Source organism: Rhagoletis pomonella, unplaced genomic scaffold (genome assembly GCF_013731165.1).
Source record: "Rhagoletis pomonella isolate Grant_MI unplaced genomic scaffold, Rhpom_1.0 Rhpom_scaffold_00006, whole genome shotgun sequence".
Lineage (NCBI taxonomy): Eukaryota > Metazoa > Arthropoda > Insecta > Diptera > Tephritidae > Rhagoletis > Rhagoletis pomonella.
This window is the reverse complement of record NW_023458560.1, coordinates 52,785,043-52,800,850: the sequence shown is the minus strand read 5'-3', so window position 1 is coordinate 52,800,850 and position 15,808 is coordinate 52,785,043. Positions and strand designations below refer to the sequence as shown.

Genomic DNA, 15,808 nt, shown 5'->3' with positions numbered 1-15,808 from the left:
CAGATAGTTGCTTCTCCATACTCAAATGCAATGTAGTTAAAATATATTAAGGAACCATTACAAAATTAGGACTATATTGCGATTTTTAACTTTATGATATTTTCTTCCCCAACTTTACCTATCTCTGGTGAAAAAAATGTACTGAGCTATAACTTTACATTACACAAAAAATTGCTCATTTAATAGATATTTCAGAAAGGTGCCACTCTTACTATTTCGAATAGAGAAACAAAAAGTTATAGCCGCTTTTGTGGGTAAAGGACTGAGACACGCTAGAATGTATTTAATAGATTTAAATTTAAGTTGGTCTTGTTACCGACCAATGACATGCTAAATAGTACAAAGGTACATTATTACTTGCTCCTGACATTATTTTGTGTTACTTACCGGAAATAATGAAAGTGCATTTGTGAAATTGGACCCTTCGAACATTGTGTCATTAATACTATGACAGAGAACACGCAGTATACGTCGCATGAATATGCGGATATTCACCTAATTTACGGTGAAGCTTGCTGTAATGCCAGAGTTTTTGACCCTATTTGAGTGGCAAGACTGATAGAGATTTCTGTCACTGGCTACCTACAAGTTTCTATCAAATTCTAAAGGGCAGTGTGAAAAATCGAATGTAAACATTTGTGTTCCTCCGACTTATGGCATTATTTAGTTGTCTCTTTTTAACCAACGCATCAATTTTGAGTAAATTAGAGTCCTTAAATTTGGAAATTTTTAAGTTTCAAGCAGTTCTGAAATTTACCGTTATATGAAAAGCGGCCTCAATTTTAGTCCGATTTCAATAATCAACGCTTTGCTTCTATGTTGCAAGCACAATAATCATACCGAGTTTGGTACAAATTGGTAGAACGGTTACCGAGATACATATATGTGATCATAAGTGGGTGGTGCCACGCCCATTTTCCAAAGTTTTATCACAAACATATTTCTTGGTTAAGAATTGTTGCAAGCATCAATTTTGAATAAATTAGCTTTAATATTTACTCATTTATCGAAGATTTTGTATTTCTCTAAATTACCGTTATATGGGATATGGGCGTGGTTATTGTCCGATTTTAAAAATTTTCATTCATTTGGTATGATGTTCGAAGTCCAACAACTGTGCCAAGTTTGGAAGAAATTGGTAAAGCCGTTACCAAGATATATACATGTAACCATAAGTGGCTTAATCGATTTCGCTTTTCATTCTGATCATTTATGTACACATTTGTCTATATCTATCTCGATTCGTTTTGGCTGTTACAAACAACCGTTATGTGAACAAAACTAATATACCCTTGTGCACAAGTGCGCTCGGGTATAATAATTCAAAACGAAGAGCATTTGCGGGAACAAATAAATGGAGCTGCTGCTGAGATAGCCCAATTGAGTTTAAGATCTCTATAAGCGTATTTTCTTAAAAGGTGCCGAGCTTGTATTAGAGTAGAAGGTCGCCAATTTAAGCATATTTTATCAATAAATGGATAAATTTTTCTGCAAACAACTCAGGGATATTTTATTTCACGTGAACCCATCCTTCACAAAAAATATTGATAGATATAGCCCTTGTTATTGACTCTAGTCCGAATCCCGGTAAGTAACACAAAATAATGTCAGGAGCAAGTAATAATGTACCTTTGTATTATTTAGCATGCCATTGGTCGGTAACAAGACCAACTTAAATTTAAATCTATTAAATACATTCTAGCGTGTCTCAGTCCTTTACCCACAAAAGCGGCTATAACTTTTTTTTTCTATTCGAAATAGTAAAAGTGGCACCTTTCTGAAATATCTATTAAATGAGCAATTTTTTGTGTAATGTAAAGTTATAGCTCAGTACATTTTTTTCACCAGAGATAGGTAAAGTTGGGGAAGAAAATATCAAAAAGTTAAAAATCGCAATATAGTCCCAAATAATAATGGTTCCTTAATATATTTTAACTACATTGCATTTGAGTATGGAGAAGCAACTATCTGGAAGTATTTTACATAAAAAATTTACTAAGAATAGCCTTTTTTGTAGATGCAGTTAAAGAAAATACATGAAAAGGCACGATTTTTTTTTAATTCAAAAAAAATTAAATATTTCAAAAACGATGACACTTTTACCTGAAAAATTTTTGCTTATCAGGGAGCTCACCTACCTTCTCCGCAAGTTTGGCAGGTTACTTCTGGGACACCCTGTATACTCTTGTAGTCAGCTCATTAAGTTAAGTGACATTTTGACCATTTTTGGCTATTTTTAACCGACTTCCAAAATGTATGTATGTTACCGCATAACTTTGGACCACGTCAACCGATTTCGATAATTCTTTTTGCATCGGAAAGGTAGTGTCTCAGATGTGGTTCCGTACTAATCTGGTTAAGATCCGATCAGTGGATCATGAGATATATATATATATTTTTTTTTTTTTATGAGAGTTGAAGTCGGTTTTTTTTTTTGCTAAAAATTACTTGTTCTTTTGTCTATTTAATTTTTATAATTTTTTTTATAAAAGTTTAGCACATTACTTACCCAGCACCACATAAATCCACATTTCAAACTACGTACAAAAAGTATAAAAATTCAACAAACTAACAATTAAACCCCAAAATTTTAACCTTTTTTATTAAAATTTTTAGAAAAATTTTGAGTACGCAGTTTTATAGCTCATTAAATGTTAGTAACATTTTCTCCCACATGAAGTATGCTCGACAATTATTTTTATATGAAAGAAAATAAATAAATTGTTAAAAACCAATGTGATTTTCTAGCTTTTTAAAATTTGCACTTTAAGCTACTAAAATTTAATGGGCTATAAAAATGCATACCTAAAATTTTCCGAAACGAATTTTATAAAAAGTTTAAAATTGTTGGGTGTAATTGTTAAAGTTTGTTGAATTTTTATAATTTTTATGTAATGTGTTAGACTTTAATAAAAAAATTATAAACATTAAATAAACAAAAGAAAAATTACCAAAACTTGTGAAAACGTCCTTCAACTGAATCAGTTGACCACAAGTGTATAATTTTGTATGTTATCGGTTTCTTTGTTTATCGCAAAGTTGATACCTCAAGGGCGATCCTATATTAATTTGGTTTAGTTCCGATCACCGTGTCATGCAGATATAACGGTATCACTAAATTTTTTAAATGTACTAGCATTGAAGTCGTTTGCATTTTTGTTTCTTAAAAACTACTTGTTTTGATTTACATGTGTCAAATTTTTATGAAAAATAAAAAAAAATGTAAACCACATAAACTGTAAAAATAAATAAATAAGTAAAATAAATATCTGTAGAAAATCCACCAATCGTGTGATTTGGCCTTTAGACGAGTATTATTTTATTTTAATATATTTTATTGATTTGTTTACTTATTTGTTAAGTTAATCTCCTTTGAGATCATTTATGTAGGTATGCGCTACCGAAAAGTTCATTGTCCGATATGTAACATCTGTTTGTCAATTTATCTCTTATGTACTTTTACAAGTACATATTTATTTGGTGCAGCAAGGCATTCATTGAAAAATATGTAAAAAAGGTATTGAATGCAAAGTAATTAATCGAAATTAGGTGAGTTGTAATATAATCGGTGAGGCGTGCTCTCTCTGCGGGGCGCAAGTAATTTGAAATCTAATTATAAATCTCACGTTTGACTTTCACTCTATTGAAATGGATTTCGCGCGCAGCGTTCGATGTAATAAGGTCAAGGTTTTCGAAATAAAATAAATTAAATAAAGAGAAGATAAAATGCGACTACGTTAAATATTTAAAACTCTATCGAACTCAAGGTTTATAACTTAGCGTAGTGTATTTATCTAAATGATTCTTCTTCTTATTTGGCGCTGTAACCGCCTAAGCGAAAGTTGAGTTCAACAAAGCACGTCAGTCGTTTCTCTATCTATCCTCCTATCGCACAGCACTTCCTCGAGAAGTGTGGCCGAGTGCAGAACAGCTCTGGATTTGCTAGATACAGGTACTGATGTACGTCTGTACTGGCATCCGACACACCTCGCGGGTAACGAGGAGACCGACCGGCTTGTCAAAGAAGGTGCCCTGTCGAAAACTACGCAGTTAAAGGAGGTGCCTATTTCCCTCTAAGTGATTACACGGGAGCTCGAAATGTCCATGAACCGGAAGGCGCGGAGGACGTGGACCAAAAGCAAATTTGCCAGATGTATAGGATTATGGGCGGAGCGTATGACATTAGGCTCACGAAATTTCTCTTTTCCCTCAAGAGTGAGGATGCTAGACTACTGGTGGCTGTACTAACGGGACATTGCCTGTTGGTATCCCACTCCTTTAAGTAGGCTCTGATTATTGATAAAATCTGTAGGAGATGCAGATCGAAAGATGAGACAGTGGAGCATATACTATGTGAGTGTCTTGCTCTTAGCAGACTGCGATTCAGCAGGCTTTCGGCCTAACAAGGATACAACAAGGATTTTCAATTTGCCAAGAGCACTGCGATGTTCTTCAGCATTGCTCCTGGCGCTCAGTGATTAACTGTACAATAGGGTCGAAGCTTATCTGGTAACGCTTTGAAACTTAATGGTCTCTGCGAAGCCATGCAGTGGAAGCAAATTTAAAAAAAAATTGCTTGCAATTGACAACATGCATACCTCGCACTATGATAACTCTCAGCCGTCAACAGGCATCGGGTCAGTGGCGGCTCAGACGGGATGTGCACCATAAGTTTTCCACGGGTACTGAGTTGGCTGGTAGTCGAAGTTATTCGCGACACTTTCCAGGAACTGAAGGTCGTCTCATAGTCAGGTTCGCAGAGTTTCTTCACGGCTGCTGAGGAAAATTGGCAACTACCGCGTGCCCGATGATTCAAAGGATGTAGTTGTCGGCGTAAGAAACATTCTCTCTGAAACCCGCAACCGGACTCAGGAGAGGGTTGCCTCAGAAAATCTGAAGTCATTGTTTCCAATAACTGGCATCCAAAAGACCGGTAGATACTTAATACCTACGGGGAAGGTAAAAGGCTAAACAATTCAGATTATGCCACCCTCCACGTGTTTAGAAGGGTTTAAGTTATTCTCAAAACCGAAAAGGGAATGAGTATAGGAAACCTACTCTGACCGCCTCACTACGACCCTATGTCTATAGGAGCAGATCACCACAGCGAGCGACAATGTACTTCTCGATGGATTCCCAGATCGACTATTTTCTCAGTCCCTGTTGTCGGGCTCAATTAAATATATATCCACGAAAAGAATTGTTTCCATGGAGTCGGTTGAGATAGAGAGAGGGGTGTACGCTGAGTGATTTTAAGGAGCAAAGTGAAGAAGTGGTGTATGTCATGTGTGTTGTCTTCACAAGCCGAATATGTGCGGGACATGTCGCGGTCGAGTTTGGACAAGAACTTAGGTGTCTCTCAATGCAGCTGAAGCTCTTAATCTCCCGATAAAAATATTCACGGATCGAGAGTTTGGTAAGGTGGTAATTGCTTCGCGAGTGGTTGCGCGAGGTAGGATTTCGTGTGTGAGTTCATAAAGATCGTGCTTCAGCAAGTTGGTTCGGATGAACCGATTGTGTTCTATGACCTCGTTGTACACCTGGATCTTTCCGAAGCCTAGTTAACCTCTTTGTTTCAAAACGCTATGTCTAAGCTTACGCTGTTAAGAGTCGAAGCTACCTGAATGATTTTCTCTGTACTAATAGTGCGCAGATATGTCTGGATCATACTCTTCCAGCACCCCCAAGATTTTCGCTGCATCTAGCTGTGGGTCCACTACCCAAGCTATCGATGTTCCTCGTAACTTTGCGATGAGCTCTTTGGTAGTTGCTTAGTAAGTTAGTTAATTCTTGGGTGTAACAGAATAAGAAACATCGCGAGCTGAAAGACCTCTTTTATCTCTCAAAAAGATCCCGAACACAGTGAGACCAAGATACCTTCAGCATCCCTAAAGAATCCTAAAAGGGCTTTTGTAGGCGATTTCTTTATAAAAAAGGGTTCGACCATTTAAGCTTTAAAGTTGATCATTCTTTGTCTGGCCAAAGCTGGACAGCGACAGAGAATATGTTCTAAAGTTTCATCATAAAAATATTTAGCGGATCAAAGCAGTCTCTAACCAGCTTGGATTTTATAGTCCTATTTTCAAGGTTTAATTTTTCGCAGTTTAAAATTGCGACAATCTGTGATTTGTTAAAGTCGTTGGCCAACGCTATTCGTTGGCTGATGAGCTCACCCATAGACAGATTACAACACTATACTTAGCCTTAAATTTCAGAAAAGATCCCTGGGGTAGGGAGTGTATGAGCTTTCCGTGAAACTGTCTAACGCCCCAGACGGAGGTGCAACGAAGTTCCTTTGGCGGAGTCACAAAATCGACATATGCACGCAATACCAGTTCCCCAGCTTATGCAAGGGGCACCGTTAATAGCTCTTAACCTCTTCTTGGGGAGATTTGTGGGTATCTAGCCTCTACATCTTGAAGTTGTATGCCTCCAGTAAGCTCTTAGCTTGAAGAAGACGAATGGTGATGAGAATGTGGATATTCTGGCTTTCCCCAGGCACAGCTGGTGCTTTTTTAGGTAGGATTGAGACTGGACGAGCTATATTTTCTTTCCCTCAAAAAAGTACCAAGCTTAATTCTAGATGATGATGAGAGAATAGGAATTTGAAAAGAAATCGGCTGTGGGGAGGTTTTGGTTAACCACCGAATAATGTTGGGCCACTGAGTCAAGCAAAAACCGCTGTTGAAATTTTAGATTTTTTATTTAAGGCACTAAGGCAGAAGTGTAGAGGTCATCCGAAGTCACTTATCGGAAGGTTTTGGTTAATAGCATATACATAAGTATGTAATAGTTTGAAAAAGGCAAAAAGAGTATAGATTTTTGGACTACAAAACTTATTTTCTTAAAATTAATTTACATATTTGCACTCAGTGCAAGCAATTATATGACTACATTTATTTCTATAAATCATCACGCTTTTTGCTCGCATCAGCCGCTAGGCTCACCTTCTCTTTTCGTTTCAGAAGATTTCTCACGACTTTCAAAAACTTAAACGGCAGCCAAATCGCTAAAACGGCCACTAAAAGCGCGCAACCGAACACATCCAATACAAATACTGATAGAGCGGCATATAGGCGCCGGCGGACTTCAAATGTGGCGCACCTTTATGTCGAGCCACATACTCCATCCAGAAAGAAGCTTCATCCAAGGGATGCATAGGATTATCACTGAATTTTCGCGATGCTTCCAACGCCTTCTGTTTGTAGCTGGAATCGCTTATTAGCAGTTGTACGTTCAGCACCAATTCTTCACTTGTCATTTGACCGAAATTCAGCGAACGCGCATAGCCGCCACGCACTGACTTTATAGTATTTCGATGCTGATCGCCATAGAGCGGTATGCAGAGCATAGGCACACCCCAGTAGATGTCCTCTTGGGTGCCAAAGAGGCAGCCGTGTGTGATGAAAACTTTTATATTTGTATGGGCGAGTATGTCATTCTGAGGCAGCCAACTTTGGATTTTCACATTTGGCGGCAGCTGACCAATCGATGAGTTTTCGAATTTCCACAATACATCCTGCTTGAGTTGGCTGAAAGCGCTGAGGATGAGTGAGATTTTATCTTGCGGCATATTAGTGCTTTTTACATAGGAACCCCTACTGAAATAGACTACGCCGTGGGTGGAGTTGTCCAGGAAACTCTGCGGGGAGGAAAGCATTTTTTTTTTTTTAGTTTATGTGAAAGATAGTGGAATTTGGTTGGACAAACCTGTATATCATGTGGCAGCGGTTTCCTGTATATCATGTGGCAGCGGTTTGGCTTTCTTTATATGCACACCAGCCACATTAAGGAGACCAGACATGCTGGGTCGCGGCACATCCAGACTGCGGTGGCTATTAATGAACATCATTGAAATGTTCTTCTCCAGTTGGCGTACATTTGGTAATGGACCTAAAATGTAAACAAAAAATATTGGTCATCAGTGAAGCAACCTTCCTAGACGTTCGATTAGTTGTGTACCTTCAATGAATCCGGAAAAATGTTTCTCAGCCATTTCCTGCATTCTCGGCATGTAATGCCAGCGTCGCATAACGACATCGTAAAGCGATAAGTATGTATTGTAGGCGCGTTGCGTGAACGTCATTTGATCTGTATGCGAGAGTAGGTGTGGCACAAAGGACCAAGGCGTAAGCAGCCCCATAGCGTGATCCATATTATCCGCATAACCCATGGTGCCTAGCGTCACTACAGGACACTTTAATTTGTGCGAAAACATTAGAAAACTTTCGTGGAAGAACTATTCCAAGACCATGAGATCGAATTCCAAATCCTTGCTGGCGATCAGCGATTTGACTTTGGGATCATTGAGCCCATGCTCGCTGGTTAACAGTCCCACATGCCACCATATTTGCAGGTTTTGAAAATCATTTGAGAAACGCATTTTGAAGATGTTCTCTTTGGGAACTGCAACCAAAAGATATTGGGAATAGGGAATAAAATTACAAAGAATGTGAGAACTTGTAGGCATTTTTATATTTCAAGCTAAATATACCATGAACGTCAAACTATACTCACAATCATGATAAAAACATAGCAAGGTAGAACCAAAATGTATTCAACAAAGTGTGATTGATTTTGACATTGCTTTCATAAGAAACAGGCTATAATGTCAAATTGAAATGAATTGTTAACCCATTTGAAAATATTTTTTTTTCAAATTTGAATTTGTTTAAAAAAATTTACATAAAAATTTTTCAAGCAACAAATTTTCTTAATAAACGTGAAATTGTTAAGAGATAAACCGCCGAGGAGAGCAAGTAAGTACATTTAAAGTTTGTTAATAAGTAAATACGTTCGACTTTGCTTAAGTATTTAATCTAAGGAAACCAAGATGAAGCGGAGCAAAACTTTTGAACGGTGCGCTGTATGCAATAGAAGTCAGGACACGAAAATAGTGCGATGTTTTAAACCACCTAGCTGCGAGTTAAGACGGCAGCGATGTGGTGTTATACTACGTGATTCATCTCGCGTTTGTGAAAACCACTTCAAGGAAAGTGATTTCAGCTCGTTTATACCCAAACTATTTCGCATGAAAAAAATTTAATTTCAAAATTGTTAGAGTTAAGCACTCATATAAAATTGAAAACAAATGTAAAATCATACTTTTATAGGTGTCGAATAATATTTAGGATAAAAAATGTATATATAAAAATAAACGCACAAAAGCATAAACCTGGGCAATTAAAAACAATAAAATTGCTAAAACGATTTTATAAACAATTTGTTTTATTTTATTGACAAAACATATATTCCAGGTAATATAAGTAAAACAAAACTATAATCAAAATAAAAGCCTTGGGTATCAGTGCTGACAAGATACATGCATCACTAAGGGTTAATTCGTTTGTTTATACTTTTTGGCCCTTATACCATGTCCCCACCAGAGCTTAACCACGTAGTTATGGCTGTTGAGTTGGTTATCCCGATAACCCACTTGGCGTTGTTTCGCCATATAAAAATGACAGCACTTAACCATTTCACTGAGATGGTTAAAAGCTAATCAACTCGAAACCACGTCGAAAGCCTGATACAACCCTGTGTTTTCCCGCCATCTGTGGGTCATTAGCGTTAAAATGTAAAAAATTCGTTCCCTACTGGTGTTTGGACTTAACTAAGATCAGATTAGATTTAGTCCGGTTTTTAAAAAAAAAATTTGGTATCTACTCCGCATGACTTCAAATCTATTCCGTTTTTTTTTATTCATGTTATGACCCTCTTGGGGCCTTTTTTTGAGTGTTCACCACCGGTTTCAGTAAAAAAATTGAAAGTTAGCCAATTCTCACTGTTAAAAAGAAACTCTTTCATAGCAATGCGTCAATAAAGTAACTTCGTTATTTTTTGATGTATGGCTGTAGAAATTGGCGGATGCAGAACTTAAATAAAGCAGTTAAATATACGTAGAATGAAATTTATATAAAGTAGAAAAGGTTTAGATCCTATTGCTCTTTAAAAAATTAAGAGTTAGATAGGTTCTACTTTATAGGAAATGTTAAAAATTACCTAAATATGTAACATATTATCCTTACAATGCCTCGCGTTCTTATTTTTGCATGAATAGAAAATATTTAAGTCAAACAATTAATGTTAGAAACGAAAATAAAAAATTCATTCTAGTACGGAAAATTTGTTTTTGCTCCGATTTTTGCAGCGATTTAGTCCTGAATCGAGTTTTGGAGGTCCGAACACTGTTCCCTACATTTGTACTGTTTTATAAACCTCAAACCGCAGTGTGGACAGCAATAGTTAGTAATGTGGTTAAGTTCGACTTGAGATGGTTAACTTTTTGGTGGGGACATGGTATTAGTGATGCATGTATCTTGTCAGCACTGATACCAAGGCTTTTATTTTGATTATAGTTTTGTTTTACTTACATTACCTGGAATATATATATTTTGTCAATAAAATAAAACAAATTGTTTATAAAATCTCTTTTAGCAATTTCTTGTTTTTATTTGCCCAAGTTTTATGCTTTTGTGCGTTTATTTTTATATTTAAATTTTTTATCCTAAACATTATTCGACACTTATAGAAGTATGATTTTACATTTGTTTCCAATTTTTGATGAGAGCTTAATGGTGCATTTACATGGTATGAATCTGATCATAAGCCGTATGAATTTTCCTATAAAAGAAGCACCAACTCTATAAAAAAAATGAGTAAAAGCGATATATGTTTAACATTTTTGACTTATATACTTGGCAAGTATTTTTTTTGTAAACAACAAGCAAAAAAATTTCATTTTGTGCTAACTTCGAAACTAGAAGCTTATTTGATTTTTAATGTGCTTTAAAGAGGACCTACTGCCAATAAAGCCATGCGGTTTGCTATTTTTTCAAATGTGCAATGCTTCCATTCAAACATCTTTGTGAATAAACAGTTTTTTGTTCAGGAATTGCTTGTTTACGTTTTTTGTCTTTCATACTAAAAACGTTTGGCATAAGTTGAAATCATAGGGATGCCGTTTTTTTCGTTTCTCAATGGATTTTATACTTGTAAAGGCACCAAAATATGTATGCAATACTTTTACATATCGTCATTTAAAGTACAAAACCGCGCATGAAGAAAATGCAAAACCTTGTATGTGAGGATTCAAAACCGTTCTCTCTTTTAAACTTAATTATCTCTTCTTATGTCTGAGTATCGAAATTTTAGTATAAATGATTAAGGGCTTGACGATAGGAGCTTCCGGTGAGCAAATGTCTTTTTTGGCACAAATGTCAGTTACGTGGTACGACGATATACAGATTTGCGCTTGCATAATATGTTAGTGTTTGGCCTAGCTTCTCCTCCCATATGGGGCGTGCGCCTTGATTTTGTGACACAAAGGGGAAGGGCAGTTTTACGCCGACTCCGAACGGCAATAGTATTTTTATGAGAACCTGTTTTCATGACAGAATACACTCGGAGGTTTACTATTCCCAATAGAGGAGCGACCGCGAACAGCGGAGTGTATATATGTAATATAAAAAAGAATGAGAGATACTATAAGAAAATGTACCCAAAATTCAGGAGCAAATGAAAAAATGCTCATTGAAAATAACTCACATGTATAAATTAAATAATATAACTTAAGCGATAAACAAAAGGAAGAGTTAAAAAAAATAACAATGCGGTTTGAAGGAAACATAAGACCATAAAATGTTTGTTTCGTTAATTCTCCTAACCTTTTGAGATATGACACTCCATTCGTTGCATTAGTTTGCAAATATACTTATTGTTCTACAATGGCAAACATTTGCGTGGGATGTTTTTTCTTTAATTTCGAATTGAAAATACATTACGATCATATTGTACCGAAATAAGTGTGGTATCCCTGCATTTTGTAAAAGAAGCATCAACTGTATGAAAAAATGAAAGGGAGAAGTATACATACCTTCTATAATTTTGACTTATATGTATATTTGGCAAGTCTTTTTGTAAACAATAAAAAATAAAAATTTTAATTTCTTTGCCAGCTTGGAAAATATAGGCTTATTTTTACTTAAATGTGATATAAAGTTCATTAAAATGTTGTGTAATGTCTTGTTATCATAGTGCTTTGTATTTTTATTGTCCACCATACGTGAATTGTTTCTATTGAAAAAGATCTAGTACAAAGAATTTTTTTGTTTTGAAATTGTTTGTTTATTGTTTTTAATTCTTAAAATTCCTACATTTGGCATGTATGTGAATGGCGGAGCTGCCGCTTTCCTCGTTTTCGATGGGTTTTATATTAAAAAAGGCATCAAAATGGGAAAAAAACCTCCTTGTTATCTCTGCATCTGTTAAACTTTTTATAGGAAGATGTATGAAAATCCAACTTGCTATAATTTCATATGCTTAACAGTATCACAACAGTATGTTTACAGTATCTCCCCATAATTTTTCATATGAAAAATCTATTATATGCATCTCACTCGATATCATTGAAATCCTCATAAGAACATGTAGTCCCTCTATTTTAGCGTATCAACAGTTCATATGGCTTCATACCATATAAATGCACCATAACTCTAACAATTTTGAAATTAAATTTTTTTTATGCGAAATAGTTTGGGTATAAACGAGCTCGTTTGAAAGTGCTAGACTCGAACGGACAACAAATGAAATCACTTTCCTTGAAGTGGTTTTCATAAACGCGAGATGAATCACGTAGTACAACACTACATCGCTGCCGTCTTAACTCGCAACTAGGTGGTTTAAAACATTGCTCTATTTTCGTGTCCTCACTTCTATTGCATACAGTTTTGCTCCGTTTCATCTTGGTTTCCTTACATTAAATATTTAAGAAAAGTCGAACGTACATATTTACTTATTACCAAACTTTAAATGTACTTACTTGCTCTCCTCGGCGGTTTATCTCTCAACAATTTCACGTTAATTAAGAAAATTTGTTGCTTGAAAATTATTGTGTAAATTTTTTTTAAACAAATTCAAATTTGAAAAAAAAAATATTTTCAAATGGGTAACAATTCATTTCAATTTGACATTATAGCCTGTTTCTTATGAGAGCAATGTCAAAATCAATCACACTTTGTTGAATACATTTTGGGTATATCCAAGGCACACTAAACAGGTAGTATCAGTAGAGCAAAAACAACATTTGCGTGTATTTTGTTGTTGCTTCTGGTATCGAAAGTGTCAAAAACTGTTCTGAATTTTTTCTTCTAAATCAAAGCGTGCCATGTGAAATACAAAAAATTATAAAAAATAAAAAATTGAAATTGGAAAAAATAAAAATTGATGCAACTTTCTTTCCTAGTAAATTTGTTTGCTTCTCGAAGCATTGATCCATCCTTTGCAAGGGCCAGTAATCAGCGGTTGTGCTGCTGAGTTGGGCGAACGTTCCAAAAGCTGCTATTCAATCGCTTGTTTTGTACGGAAAAAGGTTTCACATGCAAATGGATTTTAACAATTCAGAATTTTTGTGAGAAAAAATTAAAAATATTTAACATTTTCGAGACCAAATAATTTGAAAATAAATCAAACCAGCTGCTCTACTGATACTACCTGTTCAATGTACCTTGGGTATATCGAATTTCGGTTCAATAATAATCTCTGTCAGATTTTCATGTGGATATTTGGAGCGATGATTTGTCACAGCTGTTACATGATGTCCACGTTCTAATAGATCTCGCAGAAAGTGTTCCAGCCACATCCAATGACTGGGCGCTGGAAACGGACCCATGAAGAAGATGTTGAAAGCTGCTGAGTTTAGTGGCATTAGAAGTGTCGCAACACAGAATAATAACCACTGGAGCTGCATCTATATATGAAGAATAGAAAGAAAAAGCAAACAAATATGTAAGTAAGGTATAAGGCATGATAAAAACATAACAAGGTAAAACCATTGAGAGGCAGTCTGACGTTTGCCAACAATATAATTTTAAAATCAAAACTCAAACTCACACACACATTCTCATTTTCAATCTCAAACAACAACAATTGTGAACAATTTAATTTTTTTATTTTCAATTTTATGTGATTTTAAAATGTTGGCAAACGTCAGAAAAAAATCATGGCCGACGAAATGAGAGAATGAATTTACCTTGTAATGTTTTTACCATGGTATAAGGTATAAAGTTTTTCAAAGAGAAAAATCAATAAACTGTTAAAAAAAACTACTTAATGGATTTTAAACATATTTTCGGAAGTTATTCCTTAACTGGGCTGCCTGCAGTTCTCAAGAAAAATCACAAGAAATATTTTTCATTATTTCTGTTGTTTCTTATAGGCGGGATACACGGTGCGTCTGACTCGCGAGTCGGTTTGGCATGACTTTGAGTGACGACTCAACTGTGTGTACACGAAGGGTGAGTCAACACGTACACAGATGACTCGCGAGTCAGACGCACCATCTATGATGCCTATAACATTGCGTTCGCTGTCTTTCTAGAAGAAACAAATGCGCGATAATTTTTTTCTTGAGAGCTACATACTGATCGAAGAAATTTTGATATACAAAAATTTCTGTTCCAATTTTCTACTTCATTTTATGTAAGTAGTACATACCAGAGCCGTGTAAGTGTGAAGTCATTTTCAATTTTAAATCAACAATTTTTTTCTATCCAGTTTTCATTACTTATTCTTCGCTTAAGATTGAGGTTTATAATTTTTTAATTTTCCATTCACTCAAAGCAGTTATGAATTCACACATCAACATATTCATAGCAAGATTGAAAAAACCAATGCCCAGTCAAAAAAAGGTTTAACACTGAATGAGTATTGAAAAGGCTGCAATCTTTTATGTGTGTGCATTCTTTAATTCAGTACCAATCATTAGTTCAAAGACACCCTGGTAAACAACTTTTTGATAAAAAGGAAGATTTTAGACAATTGCTCAATTGTAAAAATTCGAACCGGCGTTACCCAATTTAAGTTTTTTGGTAGAGAGATTTTATATCATAAGTTTGGGATTATATATAAAACAGGGCATGAATCACGCATGACGACAATCGTCTGAACGATATCGTGTCGAGATTGTGTTGCTTCAAGAAAACCAAAAATTGTTTGATCGTTTGTGCGATATTGTCAACTCGATTCTAGTTTTGCTTCACGTAACAGTAACAGTAACACGCAACAGCAAAACAAATGCATAAATCAGTGTTTTTGCGAGGTCGTTTTGTCAGTATCGTTTGAACGACTATCGTTTTAAAGTTACGTGATTCATGCCCAGTTGTATTAACATTTACGTTTTAAATATAATTCATATCTTATCTTGAAAATGTTTAAAATTTACATTAAATTAGATAACTACTTCGCATAAGCTTTACATTTAGGTTAATAAAATTTTAGTGAAAATATTTTAAAAATCTTAGTGTCTTTAATAAAAAAACAGCTCATCATAAAAATTGTATCGCCATTCGGCGTCGGCGTAAGACTGTAGGCCCTACCATTTGTGTGACAGCAAAGGCGTACGCTACAAATCGGAGGAGAAGCTCGGCCAAAACTTAGCAAAAGTGTCAAGGCCAAAATATGATTATCTATACTAATTATATAAAGAGAAGTCCCTTTTTTTGTAACAGGTAATCTCGCGAACGGCTGGTCCGATTTGCATGAAATTTTGTATACAAATAGCTTTCGGTAACCACCATGTTTTAGGCTAAAAAAATTTTACGTTTTTTAGGGTAGGTGGACCAGGGACCGGTCTATTCGAAAAAATCTTATTATGGTCCGATTTGCTTAAAATTTAGTACGAAAGTAGCTTTTTAGCATGTATTAGCATATGTGATCAATTTTTGCCGAGAAGTGGACCAGGGACCGATCTATTCTAAAAAATTGTATTTACGTTCCGATTTGCTTAAAATTCGGTACGTAGGTAGCTTTT

At 35.5% G+C, this 15,808-nt stretch overlaps 1 pseudogene; it reads right to left on the bottom strand.

Annotated features, from left to right (window-relative positions):
* LOC118740938 overlaps nucleotides 1-8,581 on the bottom strand; it is a 15,483-nt pseudogene extending 6,902 nt beyond the window's left edge.
* Nucleotides 8,582-15,808: the final 7,227 nt, after the last annotated feature.